Below are 17,987 nucleotides of genomic sequence, written 5' to 3' on the forward strand. Positions count from 1 at the left end.
CTCGTGCCCAATCTCTCGCCTCGATCGATCTGACTATAATGACGCGTGTGAAGGCCTTCTGTCTAGGTGGTGTTGCCTTGACCCGATCTATTTGTTGACCGTGCACGCTTTTCAGATTTAGATTGAAGACAACATTCTTGAGCCCGCTTGTTGATGCAGGAAGCTGTCAAACATGTCAGATGTTACGTGCCGTCTAGCACCCGGAGACAGAACCCGTTGATGTGCTACGCCCATACTGGCACACCACCGTTCAATAGATAGCACGTCAATTCGTTTTCAGGCGAGATGCAGGAGCAAACCTTTTCTGCAACGCTAGCTGATGTTTCGGCTTTTGAATCAAAGTATTTTTATTCGCTGGGTTGAGCATTCTAAAAAGGGCAGCGGTCCTTTTCCGCAACGCTAGCTGATGTTTCGGCTTTTGAATCAATGTATTTTTATTCGCTGGGTTGAGCATTCTAAAAAGGGTCTTCTCACCTCGGCAAGGCACGCTACCGTTGGATAGATAAATTCGTTTTCAGGCGAGATGTACAAACCAACCTTTTCCGGAACGCTAATTGCTCTCTTGGCTTTCAAAACAAATCGCTTTTTCCCGCTGGATTCAGCACTGTTCAACTAAAAAGGGACAGCGGTCCGGTTGCGCCCTTCGTCTCGATGGTCTCAACACTCGACAACAGCGCAGTCCTCTTCTTTGTGGACGTGACCTCACGGAGTGCAAAGTCACTCGCGCTCCGAGAAATACTCGGTGCACGAAGAGAGAGTTGGAGCTCCGAATCCTCGATAAAAGTGCGCGGATCTCGGAGTAGCACCGTACGAGAACAATCCTCGTATACGTCCGGAACGCGCTGGCGAAGCCTCTTGGCCTCAACTCGACGACGCTAACTGTCAGCACAAGTTCGGGTGGGTCTCCTGTGATTTCGCGAGGAGGAAAAAATTCGTACTTTCGCTTCCTGTAAAGTGTGCCGCCGGCGTCGTGCGTTGTCTACTAAAATCCGCGGGGCTTGGCCCCCAAGATCGCGTATGGGGAGCACGGTAACGGTTTGCTAAAAATCCGTATTGGTTCAAATTAACTAAACGAACACAACACGGTAAACCACTGTGTCCAATAAAGAAGAGTACTCTAAGGAACATAGATAAAAATAAAAAAAAAACTTTTTTGGCTAGTTTTGGCGCAACATGTGCGCTTGGGAGCGGGATGGTGGTGCAGCGCTGCCACCCCTCTACCAATATCGCCAATGACGAATCGCACTGGTCCACCCTAATGCTGTGTCACTCAACGTTACTGGATCTGTTAACTTAACAAGCTCCGAGAAAAAAGTGACGCGCTGCCAATCACTGTCCACGTAGCGGCGCTCATGTCGGAGCCCGTCCAATCCGCTCTGTCTGACTGCCTCCGTACCCTTCGATATCCGTGAAACACATCGGTTTTGTGTGAGTTCACGAAGTGTGTTACAAGCGACTGTTGCCAGTGTGACAGTCAACGGATTGAGAACACATTTCCTGGGACTTTTGAGGTAAATTCAAGCCCGCCGAACCTTCGCAGTTTTGCACGTCTTCGACATTCGGCACGAAGGCAAGCAAGCTCGGAGAAATGGCTGGGTCTCGTGGTTTCCGGCACATGGACCGTTGTGTTTTGGTCGTTTACATTGAACTTCTCTCTTCTTGTCTTCTGTGTTTGTTTCAGAAGTTCAAGCATAAAGTGCTGCACTTTTCAGCAATCTCTCTCATCTGGAGTGGTACCACTTGACTGGAAGGTGGGCAAGATCGTTCCCATACCAAAAAAAGGTCCACCAACTTCAAGCAGCAGTTATCGTCCCATTTCAATCACCAGTGTTTCATCAAAATTAATGGAGCATATAATTTACTCGCATGTTATAAATTTCTGAGTATCTTTTAATTTTTTTCATCCGAGCCAACATGGTTTCCTAAAAGGATTTTCTTGTGCAACCCAGCTTGCTCTTTTTACTAACGATCTAAGTTCAAGTGCAGATCATAACATACCTGTAAATGCCTTCTTTCTAGATTTCGAAAAAGCTTTCGATAAAGTTCCACACCAACGTCTCTTATTAAACCTTTCGCGTTTAAACCTCGACCCTCAAGTCTGTAACTGGATTCGTAACTTCTTGTCAAACCGACAACAATTCTTTCGTGCTAATAACCACTCTTCGCCCCGATCCCCAGTTGCTCCCGGAGTGCCCCAGAGCACTGTTCTCGGTCACCAACTTTTCTTAATTTACATAAATGACCTACCTGCTAATATCTCATCTAACATGCGCTTATTCGTAGACGACTGCGTTGTTTTTCGTCTTATAAATAACAGCACTGACGTTCACGCCCTGCAATCTGATCTTCACCATATCGAGGCCTGGTGTGCTAGATGGCTTATGTCTTTGAATGCTAACAAAACATCCCTTGTTTCTTTTCATCGTAGGCAATTTTACCCATCTCCTAACTACGTTATTTGTTATACATTCATATCTTCTGTATCATATAAATACCTTTTCAAACGATTTAACTTGGTCATTTCACATAACGAAGATAGCTAATGACGCGAATCGCGTCCTTGGCTTTCTATGTCGCAACCTACGCTTAGCCCCTCCATCGGTAAAGCTACTATCTTTCCTCTCACTAGTCCGACCCAAACTAGAATATGCGTCTGCTGTTTGGGACCCACATCAATCTAACCTTACTGAAACGCTCGAAACCGTGCAAAATCGCGCAGCAAGATTCATCTACTCAGACTACTTTTATCATAGCAGTGTCACGGCACTTAAGTCTCAAGCTAATCTTGTTAACCTCGAATCACGGCGCAAAATTTCCAGGCTCTGCCTTTTTCACAAGTTATACCACTCATCACTTGGCAGCTCTGTTATCGCACCAGCTCACCGCGTTTCATGCCGCATCGGTCATCAGGAAGCTGTCTATCCCCCCCATGCGATTCCGAGTCAGAACATCCAACGCGTGAGAACATCCATCGAGTCAAAACATCCATTCGTGGATGTTTTGTCTCGGTGGATGTTCTGACTCGATGGATGTTTTGACTCGGATGGATGTTCTCACGCGTTGGATGTTTTGAGTCGATGGATGTTTAGAATCGGATGGGTGTTCTGACTCGATGGATGTTTTGAGTCGATGGATGTTTTGACTCGGATGGCTGTCATGAATATTTTGACGAGTTGAATGTTCTACCGTTTTTTTGCCTGAAAGGAGAGAGCTGTTGTGTAAACGACTTTTGACGTTATGGTAAGCAAGGACCGTTTGCATACGCTCCTAGATAAAATTTAATAATTTATGAAGGACAACATTGAGTTCGGTATTTGACGGAAGTGGATAGGATACGTTCTTATTTCTTTACTATTATTTGAGCTGTGAACTGCCTTTACGATTTTATTATCTCATTGAGACCTTGTCAGTTATTTAAGCTATTCAATAAACGTGGGTTTTTATATGTATTTTGTGATTCCGATTTCTTCAATTTTCCTCTACCAGTGTTAGTTACTTTTTTTGTTTATTTTTTTTTTCAAGATCATTGCTGTTGTTTTTCTTGGTTCCTGCTTGACCCACCCATGGTCTGTTGTTTTCATTAATAAATATACAAACGAAATATTAAAGTTAATATCGTCAGGGGCATGTAAACGGACCTAAATAATTTTTCTTTTGTTTTATCACGTATTAGGGGGTGTACGCTCGTCAGTGACCCTGTGTCTTTCTTGTAGCATAACGAAGCGTAAAATAAGAAAGTATTCTGGTGGTCCACTCCGTAATAAAATCACGTAGGACACGACGGCGCAGTGGCAATGGCTCTCGAAAGCGGCGATCGGTAATGTTACGTGATCACGCGACGTGGTCTGAGCTTGTAATTTACTTGCATTACCGGTAAAATACGCTGCTTTGCCGTCTTGGTGGCGTTTTATTTTCTGTCGTTTAACCCGTGCAGCTCGAGAGCACGCTACTCTGCGATTTGTGGCAGCTACGTGACCCACAGACAATGGACAAGGCCTTTTGAATCCATATAAAAATGATAGGTATTTATTTAGATAGCCTTTGAAGAAGCCAGTGTGACAGCCATTCTTTAATTTTAGCTTGGTGTATGTCAATGCATTCCTAAAAGGTTCGGAAAGAAAAGTGTATTTTTTTCCAGGCAATGTGGGGTAACAAATTTTAGCAATTCATTCAAAAGCAACGTGATTTATTCACATTAAAAGTTAGAGCACTCTCGAGCTTGTGATGGTGAACCATTTTTCAAAACAGAATGGCTCTGTTTTAAAAGTATTTTGCTTCGCCGCATTAATTAAAAAAAAAATATATATATATATATATATATATATTTTTTTTTTTTTTTTTTTTTTTTTTTTTTTACATATGGGTGGGAGCAGCAGAGCGCCCGATGGGCTGACTCCGAGTCTGCGCGATTACTCGAGGGACCAAAATACTGTTGTCGGTGAATTATGCAGCGTAAGCTCTTCCGAAAAATTTATTTCACCTCGCCAGTCAATTCCTTCTGCCTCTGAATTGTTTCAAGACGCTCTTGTCCCAGACGTTCGCCATGATCAGTAACGTTATTCCGAGGGAATCGTAGCTTTAGTTCATGGTTTTTTAAAGTTAGTCTCACTCTCGGACTAAGCACTCTACATGGGTTTGCTCAATTGTATATAAATAGTAGTTTTTAAATTACGGAAGCACTATTGGAACAAATTTAACAGTTTTGTTTTTTCATGTATTACAACTTTTTAGGTATTTGTACCCTGCCGTAGTGTCTCTACGCTCATTTTTGTCACAATTACTTCTACCAGACACAACGTAGTGCATATCGTTCGCATGAAGTCATTCGGTTGAATAGGACACCAAGACATCGCGAGGCATTCAAAGAGTTTTATTCAAGGAAACTGGCCCATGTGTGCTGTTCAGTTCATTCTACGGAAGAACTACAAGGATTGTAATTCTGTCCAGATAGTTAAGGACATCCTGAAATGTCGGGACTGCAGATGACAAATAGCCAAATATACTCAGTGACAAAAATAAAACGCGAACACGAGGGACCCTACATTAAGGACACTGACACAGGTGTATGCCCGAAACTGGCACTTGGCAAAATTCGCAGTCTCGAGCCGGGAAATATTGATATATATTGTTTTCTTTTCTTTTCAATTCAAATAATAATTTTGAATCAGATGGATGTTTTGGCTCTGATGGATGTTCTTACTCAATGGATGTTTTGACTCAGATTGATATTTCGACTCTGATGGATGTTCTGACTCGATGGATGTTTAGACAGGGATGGATGTTTTAACTCGATGGATGTTTTGACTCGAAGGATGTTTCGACTCGGATGGATGTCTTGACTCGTTGGATGTTCTGACTCTGGTGTCACGTGACCTGTTGGATGTTTTGACTCAATGGATGTTCTGACCCAATGGATGTTCTGGCCATAAGCGCCCCCATGCCGCTGCACTGCGCATCTTTTTTTCATATTTTTTTTTTATTGCCAGATAGCAAAGGATTGGAACGATCTGCCCACCGACGCCGTGCTCCACTCCAACCCCGCCCATTTCAAGGCATCCATCGAAGCAATTTTGTTTCGTACTACCCTCATGCAATACCCCTTATTTGGGGCATGTGAGGTTTAATAAATAAAATAAATAAATGCGTTGGGAAAAACCGCGTTGGGAAAAAGAGCCCATTGGAAGACGTCTTCGTCATTTGAAGGAAGCGGGCCGTTTTTGTATTTTTATTCGGCTACATCGAGAAGGCCAACTACTAGAACCTCTGAGGTGGTTTAAAACGGCTGAATTATTCCTCTCGTGAGTTCTCTACATGTGTGACAACCTCGGTCCCTTGCGTGTGAGTGCCATTCAGAACACGTGTGACTAAGGGGTAAGAATTTCAAGACATCACTTCCCATCAGCTGATCAGCGCGGATCCGTGTGTGTATACTTTGGAGAGTTATACGTGTGAACGTGCGGTTGATATTAGAGTCGTTATTTTTACAGTACCTGCGAGAGCTTCGCGGCAACAGTGTACGAATTCTGAGACGAGCTCACAGTGCCTGATCTGTGGCGTCACAAGGGGGGGGGGGGGGGGGCGTAAATAAAACGTAAATATAAACAATCACATTTTTTTTTCTTAATTACACCAGGCGCACTTGCGCACCAGAACACTTTGAGGGTGTGTTTTTCGCCTAAGCGCTCGGCTCCGCTGCAACGAAGCGAGTCGCGCGCGAGATCGCGGTGTCAGCTCCGCGGCTATTGCTTCTCCGCAGCGCACCGGTGTTTGAGGAGAAACGCACTCAGGGGGGCTAACCCGCCGCGATTAACACTTGGAAAAGTACGAATATCAGTGTCACTTTGAAAACAATATAAAATACCGTATTATTTGAAACTACTATTTGAAACTTCGTTCGTGCAACTCTGCTCTTCTCACATAGTACTCAGACATCTGAAACAAAAACTGTATTTTCTTAATTGTTTGTGCACTCTTCCACATGCCTCACAATTTCAGAGTTTCATTGAGACGTGTGTTTGTCTCCTTGTCAATTCGTCTCCGATTTCGCATCATGGTAACAAAAATCCAGCCCCCCTGCTTAATGACAGTCTTCTGTGTCATCTTGCTTGAAATCAAGGACGCAGACTTTGTCTCAATTGTCAGGGACTCGCGTGCTCTTTCCCTGATCCTTACAGATACCTTTCTGAAAGCAAGCAGCGACAGTGTATCAGCAAAATACTTAAAATCTGCAGACTGTCACGCAAGGAATTAAAATATATATATATATGTATTTGAATATATACAGTGTGTCTCTGAGCTGTATTCGGGCATAAAAAAAATTAACTGAGGGCAATTAAGCATTTTACGATGTCTTCTGTAGCACATCTACGATGCTCAAAGTTCGTGAGTGCGGGTTTTAGCAAACAAATTTAAGCTAAAAAATTATTATACACCGAGAGACAACCATCTGGTTGACGCTCTTTTTCACAAATGGCACAACATAAAGCAAAGACATGGAAGTTTCTTTGAGATGAACACTCAAAAGCAAATCCAGCTGACCCGAGAGTGTGGTACCATCATTGAGTGGCAGTTCCAAACAGGTGGTTCTAACCGTTTTCCTCCTTGTACTTTGGCAAGGAGATGATTTTTCAGCTTAGCTAAAATCTACACCCATGTAATTTGAATATATTAAAAGACACACATAAAGTTTGTGAAAACTTTAATTGCAGTCAGTTCAATAACTTATTTATACAGTTTTTTTTTTAATGTCCGAATTGTGCTCGAAAGCACCCTGAATTAATGGTTTGCATTGGTGTCACATCAGCTGCCATTGTGGAGGCCACGCTGCTGAACACGTTCCTTCTGCACTATTAATTTCACACGACCCTTTTTTTTTTTTTTTTTTTTTGCAAGAACAAGTAGGGTAGATTTCAGCCAGGGTGCGAGGATATCACGTACGAGCTAGACTTTTTTTATGTATAAGCTCCCATGGGCGCAGAGTTGTGCATTCATCTATCTTGAAATTCAGAGTTATGCTAAAAAGCCACTCTTCACGCGTGCAGGAGCCGTGCTTCGACGAATGCGGCAGGTGTCTTGAGTTTCTTCTTTCAGTTACCGTCTTGACGTCCACACCGCACTTGATTATATACTTGCAGGAACTATTTCGTCGCGCTACTATTTAGAAAATGAGCCAGGCAACACGGCATGCAAAGAAACTTTCAAGTTGGTATACTTTTTGGCGACGAATTTAGTATCATGAAAAAACACGCTCGCGCATCGTTGGTTTTGGGCTTTGTCGATGCCAATTAATTATCGCAAAGTTTTAAGGCGAAAGCCTTACTTGCCCCATTGAGCGAAAATTCGCTGTAAATGGCCATAAAAATGCGATTGAGCGGCGCGCGCCGCTCGAACGCATGCTCACGAACGACGCTGTCCTCGTCGTCGTCTTTGCGGTCATCCTAGAAGTCGTCCTAGACTCCTAGGACGACCTCATTTGTCACAGTACGTGAAAAACAAGAGTCGTCGTCGTCGTCGGCGTTGTTCCCGAAAGATGGCCCTAAAAATGCGTCATCATCGTGATGTTATCATACGTCATCATCGTGATGTCATCATACGTCATCAGCGTGATGTCATCATGTGTCATCATCGTGATGTCATCATACGTTCTCAGCGTGATGTCATCATACGTCATCAGCGTGATGTCACTGCCGGAGTGCCGTGTGCAAAAAGGTGCGCTTCGGGCTTCATCTGAGCTCGTTGTGTGCTTCGTGTGATGGACTGTGAGGCGACGGCGTCTACACCTACGGCAAATACGCCACAGCCTCCTTAAGAGTCCTCCTCTAGGCGTAGTTCTCGACATCTTCTTAGACGTCTTCTTGCTCTAGGTGTCGTTCTCGACGTCGTCCTAGACGTCTTTCTCTAGAGGCATCGTCCTCGACGTTTTCCTAGACGTCGTCCTTAAGGTTGTCCTAGAGGTGGTCCTAGAAGCCGTCTTAGACGTTGTTCTTGATGTAGTCCTAGAGGTCGTCCTAGAAATCGTCCTTGACTTCGTGCTAGAGATCTTCCTGTTGAAAACATTCAGAAAGGTAGAAAGCAACAAACCACACTTGAACACCAAGTGAACGCTTCCTGTAATTTTCATTTTTAAATGAAGATTTCAGGGTATCGGAGGGGGGGGGGGGGGGGGGGGGGGGGGGTTGCAAACACTAGCAAAAAAAAGTTTTTGTATGTCTTCACCGGCTAAAAACCTCCGCATTGAGGTATGCCATCTTTCCCCATGTTGCAGACCTCTCATTTTTTAGGTGTGTGTGTGTGTGGGGGGGGGGGGGGGGGGGGGGGGGGGAACTGCAGTTTGGTTACAAAATATTAAACCAACAAAAAAAGTTGGGGCTCCAATCCATGCTGTGAAAGTGGTTGGTCAGCGAAGCTGTGGTGTCACCTGCAACGATTGCCTACTGCACTATACGAAATGCCGCCGCCGGTCGCAGCACGCCGCCGCTGGTCGTATATCGCCGTTTCTTTTCCCTTTGCCGCTCCTAGTGTCCACGCTGCTCCTCGAGAGTCTTTACTATGCGTGGCCTACTCATCGCGGTGCTGCAGCAACGATGAAATCAGTTGCTATACTCCGTTTCATCTTACGTTTAAGTGTAGTGGATGTTACGAGCCATCGGAGCCAATCGGAGGCCGTGTAAGTGTCACGTGATCTTAGAGAGGGGGAACAGCGACGAGCGGAAAGCGTATCACGGGCCACGCCTACAGAACGGGATTGGCTAAGGTAGCTGGTAGCATCCGCTGCGTTCGGACGTAAGGTGAAACGGGGTATAGGCGGACTCTTCTTTTATAGATGAAAGGCTAGTGACGTCACTCCCCACGTCGCAAGCTGCCGTCGCCGCGGCAGCTTGGGCAACAGTAGTAACTTTCACCGGGAACGTATGCGGTGAGCGCGCAGGAGCTCCTACTTATCATTCATTATATGGTTAGGATGCTTATTTTGGGCTTATTCTTTGAAACGAATGTTGTGCTGTATGTTGTGCGTGGTGTTTGTACTTTTCGCTTCAATCTTCTAAAGTCTTTTTTTTTCTTTTTTGTGAAAACGCCGACACGAGAACACACGCGAAGAGAAGGAACGTGCTTCGCATTGTTCGCATGCGCCCAGGGTGTCGAACCGGAACCGAACCGAACCGAAAACCGGAACCGAACCGGTATTTTTTGCGGAACTGAACCCGAACCCGAACCGTTATATTTTTTTCGCGATGAACCCGAACCGGAACTGAACCGGAAAAAAAATAACGGTTACCGGCTCATGTCAAAACGGTTCGGCCACGCGCTGTTGACAATGAATGTGCTATCAATGCCATTTGTTTTTTAAGTGCCGTCAACTGACACACACCTCGCTTACATATTTTCTTCTCCACTCAGTCTTAGGAATATAAACGCTGCATCCATGAATCTTGACAAACGCAGCATCCATGAATCTTGACATAGGAACCAGTATTGCGCTGGTCGCGGCTTGCACGGAAGAAAAAGAATTAAAAGGCTGAGCAAAAAAAAAAAAAAAATCGCGTCACGGGATTTTATTTTCCTACAATCTCGTAAATCCTAAATGCTGCTGTGTGCTCATTTCATAACACGTTTCTAGAACGCGCGAGTTCTTAAAGCTTGCTTCCATCGGAATGAGAAAAGAAAAGGCTGTGGAGTTTGATAATGTTTGAGGGAGAGAAAGAAATTTTATTTACAGTTGAAATGAGCATTCATGAATTATATGTGCTCTTCGCTGCCCCAACCACCGGTCAGAGTATATCGAGCTATGAAGTGTCAAGATTTACATGCCGTATTTTTTCGTACCGGAAACTCAATAAATGCGGGAAGAAAAACAGGGATACAAACCCTAGTCGCTCGCAGAGAAGGATCTGCCGAGCTTCTGTTGCTTCCGTCGCCTGCCCAGCGTAGTCATGGGACTCAAGCGGGCGTGTGCGCTCAAACCAACGCTCAGCAGACGCTGGAATTAGCGCCCGTGACAGACAGCCCTGTCATCAGACAGGAACAGAAGTGGTTACCTTCTCCCGCATCCCTCTAGACGTCCAGGTAATATAGTGTGCGGTGTAGTTAGTTTTGTGCGAGTGGCGGCCGCTGACGAAAGCCAGCACCCCGATGCATCCGGTTGCGTATAGGCACTTAGAAGCTAACATATTTGTGAGACAGCGAACTCTTCTATTTTAATATTTATCCTATTACGTCCTTCTGGCGTTGCGTTCGGTGAGGTGTTTTTCATATTCCGTATCTTGTTTAATGAAAACTTCTTTAAGGGTCTAATTTGAGTTACCGAAGGCTAGTTCAAATAAAGAAAGCTGTGTTTTCTCCCCACTGTTCCTTCAATTGCTTACACGCCGAGGTGGCGGGATAGTTAGCGAGTTCTACTTGTAAATGGGTTTGTAAGGAGGTCGCGGATTTTACAGCTACTGCGTCAGACCCAATTAGATGAAGTCCTAATGCGTAAACGTCGGTGAGATAACCTTTGAGTGCACATAAAGAAACCATTCCTGGTAGAAATCCCTGAGCCTTACACTACGATGTATCCCGTTTCGTATGTGCTGATTTCAGATGTTTTATTTGTAATTTATTTTGATGTTGCAATTTGTCATTTATAATTTCCGAACCGGTTCGCGAACCGGTTCAGCGCCCCGAACCGGTTCGCGAACCGGTTCGCGGATCGAAATAATCGAACCGGAACTGAACCGGAACAAAATAAATTTACCTGAACCTGAACCGTAACCGAACCCGTATTTTTTTCGGTTCGACACACTGCATGCGCCGTTATCATCCATTACGCGGTTTGCACTTCGCACGAGGGCTTCGAATGACGTCAACCCCTTTCGAAGCAGCTACAAACCTAATCTTTACCGGAACGCGTGGGAGGGTGTTCCTATTGTTCACATGCGCCTTATCATCCATTATGTGGTTTTGATGTTTGTTTTGTTGATGCTTGTTTTGTGGTTTTCTTTATTGAAACGGATACTGAGCTGTATGTTGTATGCCTGATTTCAAAGGAGATATGCTGTTTTCCCTTTAATTGTTCACCGGTAGTTTTTTGCTTACAACGCCAACGACACGAAAATTTCCTTGGCTGGTAGAGGTATACAGCTTCGCTGTAAAAATCTTTCATAGCATTTGGTCATGAAACTAACAATGTAATATATTAGTGGGGAAACTTTCCCTAGATGGCGCTCGTGTCAGCGGTGGCCGGGTGCTGACGTTTCGTTAATTGGTAATGCGACGTTAGTTTGTGAAGGAAAGAAATAACGTTTATTTAAGTGAGATATCTTTGATTATCTTAGTAGGTCTCTGTGCGCCCGTTGCGTGGCGTGCGTCGGGTCGCTCTTTCGACGGAACGGTTTCTTGTCCTCAGGCAGGTGCTATGGGCAAGGTTCAGTTCTCTGAATCGCGAACGCGCGCTTTCCCAGGAACCGTGAAAGGCGATTTTAGTCGAATTTGATCCTCGCGAGCTCCCGAAGCGTCACGTGTTGAGGATATACAGTACAAATCCTGTGTGAAATCTACGCGCAGGCCGAGTCTAGGACAAACAAGCTGGGCTAGGTAACACGCCCCGGTTTAAAATCGACTTGTTTTCAAATCACAGCAACGCGTAATCCGCAAGGTAAGCCGGAGGTCTGCGTCTCCTTGACTTTTGCCGACCTGCAGCGTCATCCTCGACGTTGATGACTGTCCCATAGCTTTCTTTATCGTACGTTGGGACATGGATGCGTCCTCGTCTTCACGTTTGTCGCATTCATCTGAGCGACAAGAGAGCGCTCGGCCGACGAAGGTTCCGGATAGCTCCGGTGCCGCTGGCGCGCGTCGATTGTGTCGGCGGAGTTGCTCGATGTTTGCATTTTCGTTTTGTCGTCCTTTTAAGGAATGGAGCCTTCTGATGACCACCGTGTTTTGGGGTAAGAAAGGAGTGATCTTTAACGGGCCCTCGAAGAACGGGTCCATCGTGCTTGACCACGCTCCGATGCTGCAGTAAACGGAGTCGCCCAGTGGCGTACCAACTTGTTTTTTAGTTGGGGGGCAAACAAGCCTCCCCCCCCCCCCTTAGGGCTGGGGGGGCGGCCCAGTGGCGGCTGCCAAAATGGCGGACGCACGCACATTTTCGCGGCTCCAGATATTCTTGGTTTTCGCCACGATCCTGAAGTTCCGAATCGACAATTGTACAAGCGTCGGGGCTCGTGATGGCTCCAAGTACTCTGCCAGCCATCCTCAAGGCGGCCTATCCCACAGTTGGACCGGTGCTCCCTTGTCCCTTTCAAGCTGGGCTGCCGTTAGGTTTATGCCGGCTAGGCCTAGCGGGCCCGACCGCTTCAATCGGGCTGCTCAGGAACGCCGCCGGTACTTCGCCGGTGACTTCACAAGTCATGCACGCCGGCATCACCTCGTCTGGTGCATTCTGCTCGCCGGTGACGTTGCGTCCAATCCCGGTCCCCGGCATTCTGTCTGTCCCTGCTGCACCAAGCGAGTGCGGGATAACCAGGCTGCGCTCTGCTGCCACTCCTGCACAGGCTGGTTTCATCGCGGCTGCGTCCACCTGTCATTAGCCCATTATCGTCGATTGGGTTCTTCCAGCGACCCGTGGTTCTGCTTGGTCTGTTCGCTACCCCAATTTTCTGATGACTTCTTTGAAGTTCCTCTGCCTCCACCTGCGACTTTGCCCAAAGTCGCCGGCCCCCTTGTCACCCGCGGCGACGGCGGTGTTCGCCGGCCTCCTCGTAAGAACAGTGTACGTGCGCCGAGAGCAAAAGGTGTGAACAAGGCACTCACCCTGTGGTACACCAACTGTCGCAGCCTCAAGAACAAAATGCAAGATTTTCATGCCACCGCAAGTTCACTGCCTGACAATGCGATTCTTCTGCTTACGGAAACCTGGCTTGACTCCAGCGTGCACGACAGTGAGCTTCTAGGCACACCGGATAGCATTTTTCGGAGAGACAGGGAGTGCAGGGGAGGAGGGGTACTGGTCGCCACTCCGTCCGACCTCACAGTTGATAGAAGGTACGACCTCGAACACCCCGACCTGGAGGCGATCTTCCTCGAGCTTCACTTGCCTCATGGCACTGTTCTACTCAAGTGTGTGCCTTCGACGCGGAACTCTGCCTACCAATTACTTGACGCTTCGGTAACTCGTGCCCTGCTGAAACCCTATCGGGACATCCTGCTTATCGGGGATTTCAACTCTCACATCGACTGGTGGAGCAATGACGAACCGGTTCCTGGTGACGCCTTCGACGACCTGCTCCTAGACGCAACGTCATCAGCTGGACTCTTCCAGGTCTGCCGCAGCCCCACCTACCTGCCACGGAACAGCTTCCCAGACCTGGTGTTCACCACCGATCTCACGAAGATCCTTTCCTGCGACGTCTATCCTGGACTTAGTGGAAGTGATCACATGGCTGTGGAGGTATCGTTTGCCACCTCTCTGCCCCGGAAGGGCCACTTTGCCCGCACTCCTCGAGACGGATCACGCTCACCTTGCAAGCCTGGCCCACTTTGCGCCTTGGGGTATGACAACTATGGGCAGCGACTATCTCTCAAACTTCGATCTGTGGTGTGACTTTGCCTGTGCCATTCAGCATGATTCCGTCCCCCACTCACTTCGGTCAACCCGGCGGAAGAGGGCTCCTTGGATAACACCTGACATTATCAAAGCCGCCAGTCGCAAAAGGGCGCTTTTCAAAAAGGCGGCACGGTTGCAATGTGCAGAAACGCTAAAGGCAGCGAAAGATCTTCAGCGAGCACTGAAGTCCTCTATTCACACTGCTCACTCCAATTACGCCCGCAACATTGCTCTTAAGGCCAAAGAGGACCCGAAGCAGTTCTGGTCTTATATGAGCAGGCTGCAGACCAGCAGCAGCAAGCCATGCTTCTTGACAGATAATGGGAGCGTAGCGTCCTCCCGTGACGTTGCACAACTGTTCGCTCGGCACTTCTCTAGTGTTTTCAATGCTGCTTCATCTCCACCCTGCATCGACTCTCTGGTACAAGACATTGAGGAGAGCACAGCGTGCCCCAACATGCCTATGCCTGACATCACCCTGACACTTGACCACCTCAATGATGCCTTGGGTCAGATTAAGCCCTCTCTCTCGCCGGGCCCCGACAACCTGCCGCCTGCTTTTCTCAAGATGCTCTGCCCGCAGGCGTCTCCATCTCCTATCAACATCTTTCAGTCCTTACTGGACAGTGCTGTGGTCCCAGATTCATGGAAGAGGGCCCTGGTGACGCCCATCCACAAGGGCAAAGGCAAGCCGGCGAATAATGTTTCTTCCTATCGACCGGTCTCCGTGACATCAATCCTCTGCAGGACCTTCGAGAGACTAGTCAATCGGAGTCTCTTGGACTACCTGATCGACTGCAAAACCCTCTCCATGTCACAGCATGGATTCAGGCCAGGTAGGAGCTGCGACACTGCCCTGGCCACCATCACACACTACATCAGTGATGGCTTGGACGCCCGCACTCCTACTGACCTGATCCAGCTTGATTACAGCGACGCCTTCGACACGCTTGATCACCACCTTCTCATCAAGAAGCTTGCCGGGGTTGGCGTGCGTGGCTCCATGCTTCGCTGGGTCGCACATTTCCTCATCGGGCGCTCACATGGAGTTGTGTTCCACGGATCGACATCCGACGACTATCGAGTACCCTCGGGAGTGCCTCAGGGCTCTGTCCTAGGACCCACGCTCTTCTCGATATACGTCAACGACATGCCAAAGCATGATGGTACCCTCCTGGTTCAGTACGCCGACGATACCACCATTCTGGCTCGTCTGGATTCACCCTCATCCTACCATCTCCTTCAAGATCACTTGACGCAGGTCGTGGACTGGTCCATTGCCAACCACCTCAGATTCAGCCATGCCAAAAGTGCCGCTATGCGCTTCAGCGCACAAAGGAGAGTGCAGCCCCCATGCTACTCGATGTCTGCCACCCCTGTACCGGTGGCTACACATCTCCAGATTCTGGGGGTCACGCTCACTCCCACTCTCGACTTCACCATCCACGTGTCGAGTATTGTGGCGAAGGCTCGCAGAACTCTTGGATTCGTTACCAGGGTCTCGCGCTTTTGTGGCCCGGAGGCCTTTCGAGTACTCTACACGGCCCTGGTACTCCCACGCCTCGAGTATTGTGCGGCCATCTGGAGCCCCCATCAAGCTCACCTCTCACAGCGCCTGGAGGGAGTTCAGCGTCGTGCAACACGGACTCTCCTGGCACGCACCTGTTGGCCACTTGCCAGGTCACAGTCGTACGAGGATCGTCTTAGGGGAGTGAACTGGCATTCTCTTGACCACCGGCGGGTCGTAGCGCGTGTCAAACTTTTGTGCCGACTCCTGGACGGCTCAATGTGTGACACTTATTTGGAGAATGTTGTTCGGATTAACAGGCGTTCCGGGCAACCTGAGCAGCTAAGGGCGCGCACACTCCGACATGGCCACTCTTTTGTCCCAGCTGCAATTGAAGCTTTCCTGGCGGCTCCCCTAGACATACGTGTCCCTTTACCTCAAGACAGGCAGGACTCTGTGCTTCTGTGTCGGGCGTTTTCGCGAGCCCGGGGCAACCAACGTCCCTAACTCATCACGTGGTGTGTGTTGCGGTGGGGGGCGGTCGTGTGTGCCTCGTCTCCTGGGGTGCTATGTTGCGCTTTTTGGGACTCCTGGGGGGCTTGGGGGGATGGGGCTGGCGTCGTCGACTAGGGCGAACGCAGATTGGATGTTGACATAAGAAAACAAAATCGACATCCCATCTGCGTTTGCTGCGTTGTTGACGTCACTTCCTTCTTCCGGGTTTCCTGGGGGTCCGGGGGGCGCAACATGCCACCCCTGGTGAGCTGGGAGACGGGGCGCACACGCCCTTTCTTCACAGCGTCTTTTTGTGAAGGGACAAGCTTCCTACCACAGGGTGGGGAGCCCTAATGTTGCACCTCGTGGTGCTGTGTGTGGGAGGAGGGGGGGGGGGGGGGGTCATTATTGTCCTTGGAGAGTGTTTTGCAAATCCGGCACTAAGACTGCTTGGATTATTTTTTTTTAATTTGTGATCTTTTTCCTTTTTTCTTCCAGTTGCTTGATTGTTGTTTCTCTGATTGCTTGTTTTCTGTTTTTATTGTTTGTTTCCTGGGGGGTTGGCCAGCAGACGCTCTCGCGTACGGGCTTTCGCCTATCTGCTCTCGCCTCGCACGCCCCCCAGGACACAGTCTGCTCTTTGTGCTAATAAAGATTATTATTATTATTATTCAGGGAAGGGCGGGGGGGGGGGGGGGGGGGGGGGCAAAACACATGCCTTGCACTACCACTCTGAGAACTGGGGAGGGCAACCGCCCCCCTTGCCCCCCCCCCCCCTTCCCCCCCCCCCCCCCCCCTGGTTGGTACGCCCATGGAGTCGCCGATCTTAAATCTCGGAGTCTTGCTCCTTGCGTCATACCGGTTTTTGGCCGAAACACGAGAGTTTTCCAAGTTGTCTTTCGCGTCGTGCCGCTGTCTCGCCAACTTGTGGAGTCAGATTGTCTCGTCTAGGTCAGCTTCAACTGTTCTGATGTAGAGCTGTCTAGGAAGTTTCGGGACGTTACCGTGCCTGAGTTCGAAGGGGCTGAAGCGTGACGAGCTCTGTCGCGCAACGTTGACAGAGAAAACTGCCTCGGGTAGAACCTTCTCCCAATTCTTGTGAGGTTCATTGAGTTTCCGGACTGTATTTTTCAACGTCCCTACCATCCGTTCGACAAGACCGTTGGCTTGAGGCCAGTAGGGTGATGGGATTATGTGCGTGATTCCTTTCGTCGTCTGAACAGAGCGGCAGTCTGTTCGTTGACGAAGCTTTTAGCATGGTCGGTGACGATTGTCGTGGGCACGCCGAATCTCGGAATCTAACGATTCAAGAGGCAGTCGGCATAAAAGTGGGCAGCTGTAGAAGGCACGGCAACAGCGTCAGTATAGCGAGTCGCGTGATCGATGTAAACGAGGCCATACTTTTGACTGTTGCTTTCTTCCAGTGGTCCGAAGTGGACGAGAGAGACTGTCGTATCCGGAGGGTCCGGGATTGCGGGAGGTTGCAGAGTGCCTTCTCGAGTTGTGGTCCCTGGTTCACGCGTTGGCACATGTTGCACGATCGACCATACTCCCGAATGTCCCGCGAGATCTCGACGTCCCCGTGTCCAGGAGTTTCTCTTGATTTGTTCCGTCGTTCGCTCGACGTCCACGTGTCATGTCGAGTCATGACAGATGTTCATAGCGGAATTCCGGAGCGTGGCTGGCACAACGATTATCTGGAAGTTTTCGTTCCATTATTAATAAGATTCCATTTGATCATCGGTAGTCGTTTCCGGGCTGTGACGCTAGTCGTCGACACAACGAGTCCATCTGCTGCTCTTCCCGTGCTCCCTTTCGCATTCAAGCAGATGAGGGAGGGGTTTTTCACTCCGGCGAAAGTGAGAACAGTCTGGGAGTCTTCCGGGTCGTATTCACATG

Source organism: Ixodes scapularis, unplaced genomic scaffold (genome assembly GCF_016920785.2).
Source record: "Ixodes scapularis isolate PalLabHiFi unplaced genomic scaffold, ASM1692078v2 PGA_scaffold7__128_contigs__length_106722199, whole genome shotgun sequence".
In the NCBI taxonomy this organism is placed as follows: domain Eukaryota; kingdom Metazoa; phylum Arthropoda; class Arachnida; order Ixodida; family Ixodidae; genus Ixodes; species Ixodes scapularis.